This window comes from Gossypium arboreum, chromosome 4 (assembly GCF_025698485.1).
Source record: "Gossypium arboreum isolate Shixiya-1 chromosome 4, ASM2569848v2, whole genome shotgun sequence".
NCBI lineage: Eukaryota > Viridiplantae > Streptophyta > Magnoliopsida > Malvales > Malvaceae > Gossypium > Gossypium arboreum.
Window position 1 is genome coordinate 68,674,052 of NC_069073.1, and position 2,420 is coordinate 68,676,471.

The 2,420-nt window shown below is 37.9% G+C and overlaps 1 non-coding gene across 1 annotated transcript; it reads right to left on the reverse strand.

Moving 5' to 3' along the window:
* Positions 1 to 796: 796 nt before the first annotated feature.
* Positions 797 to 903, reverse strand: LOC128291941 (small nucleolar RNA R71). Its single transcript, XR_008281925.1, has one exon. It is a non-coding gene; the product is annotated as a small nucleolar RNA R71 (small nucleolar RNA).
* Positions 904 to 2,420: the final 1,517 nt, after the last annotated feature.

Consider the following 2,420-nt stretch of genomic DNA (forward strand, 5'->3'; position numbering starts at 1 on the left):
GATAGGTACACTTGCCTTCATCGTGATAATAGTTAGGTTCACGATTCATTATAAATATTTAAGACCTGTCACGAATATCATGTAACAAGTTTTTGGTGTCGTTTCCGGGGAACTAAGATATTAGGAACACTTGATTTGTATTACTTTAGCCATTTACTTTTTCTGCAATTTAAATTTTATTGTAATTTTTATTATTACTAATTCTTCTTTTTCCCTTTTTCTGGTAGGATTTTATAGTTTATGACTAGAAGAAACCTGTTAGGACCATTACTTTTTGACAGTGAGATTGATCGCACTGTTCGAAGAAACCAAAGAGAAATAAGGCGAAGCTTAAGATACACTATGTATGAAAACCACAACCGAGGAGATGGCTGAAAACCAAGAAAATCTGCTACCTTCTGCAATTGCTATTAATCAAAATCCTACTCCGCGCACTATGTATGATTATGCTAAACCTAATTTAACAGGAACTGAGTCAAGTATAGTTAGACCTACTATTGCTGCAAATAATTTTGAACTAAAACCTAACACAATTCAAATGATACAACAGTTTGTTCAGTTTGATGGTTTGCAGGACGAGGATCCCAACGCTCACTTGGAAAGTTTCCTAGAATTTTGAGATACCTTTAAAATTAATGGCATTTCTGATGACGCCATTCGCCTTCAGTTGTTTCCCCTTTCGTTAAGGAATAAGGCTAAATAATGGTTGAACTCGTTCCCACGAGGGTCAATCACTACTTGGGAACAAATGACTGAAAAATTTCTATTAAAATACGTTTCGCCGGCTAAAACGGCTAAATTATGTAATGATATCTTTTCTTTTGTGCAGATGGATTTAGAAACACTCTACGATGCATGGGAGAGATACAAAGACCTTTTGAGAAGGTGCCCTCACCATGGGTTACCGCTTTGGTTATAGGTTCAAACGTTCCATAATGGCCTGAATCCTTCGACTCGGCAGATGATTGATGCAGCCGCTGGAGGAACTATCAATAATAAAACACCTGAAGATGGTTATGAGTTTATAGAGGAGATGTCACTGAATAACTATCAGTGGCAAGTTATGAGAACAAAGTCGACGAAAGCAGCCGATGTTTTCAACCTCGACGCGGTTACTATGCTATCTAACCAAGTAGAACTCTTAAATCAAAAGATTGATGGTTTGTGTGGTTCTACTCAGGTACATCCAGTGATAAGGTGCGATTCGAATGGAGGAAGAGCATGCACAGAATATCAACCCTTCAACCCTAGCATCGAGGAGGAACAAGACCAATATATGGGTAACAATAACTCTAGATCCCAAAATAACCCATATAGTAACACTTATAATACAGATTGGAGGAACCATCCCAATTTCTCGTAGGGCGATCAAGGAAATCAAAGGCCACAACATCCTCCGGGTTTTCAACAACCACCTTACCAGCAAGAAAAGAAATCAAACCTTTAAGAGATGCTAACCAAATTTATCTCGGCTTCAGAAACTCATTTTCAGAATACTGAGACGGTACTAAAAAATCAACAAGCATCAATCCAAGGGCTCGAAACTCAGATTGGACAGCTTGCCAAGTTGATTTTCGAACGACCACAAGGTAGCCTGCCAAGCAACATTGAATCTAACCCAAGGGAGCAACTCAACGCAACTGGCATTCAAGATGAGGAAGGGTTAGTTGGAAATCCAAGGCTAGAAACGGTGGTAAGCAAAGATAAGAATGAGGTTGGCCAAAATAACCCAAAGCCGGTAAGTACAGAATATAAACCTCATGTGCCATACCCCAATGTGACAAGGAAAGACTGCTCAGACGAACAATTTGGTAAATTCCTTAAACTCTTAAAAAAATTACATATTAACTTACCGTTTATTGAAGCTCTATCGTAGATGCCAAATGTAATGAAATTTTTAAAGGAGCTTTTAGCAAATAAGCGGAGTTGGACGAGGCTTCGCATGTGAAGCTAAACACAGTTTGCTCAGCTATTCTAAAGAATAAAATACCCAACAAATTGAAAGATCCAGGGAGTTTTACAATTCCTTACTCAATTGGTAGTTTAGATGTTAATAATACATTAGTTGATTTAGGGGCTAGTATTAACGTTATGCCTTACAAAATTCTTAAACAACTAGGTCTTGGGAAACCCAAACAGACTAGGATGAGCATTCAATTAGCAGATAAAACTATAAGATTTCCTACGGGTATTATTGAAGATGTGCTAGTTAAAATCGATAAATTTATATTCCCCATTGACTTCGTTGTTCTAGACATAGAGGAGGATAGCAACACTCCTTTGATTTTAGGAAGGCCCTTTTTAGCAACTGGTAGAATGGTTATTGATGTTGGCACACGTGAACTTACACTTCGTGTGGGAGACAAAAAAATCACCCTTCAAGCTCGAAATTTTGGCAACACATAGAAAATTGAAGGTGA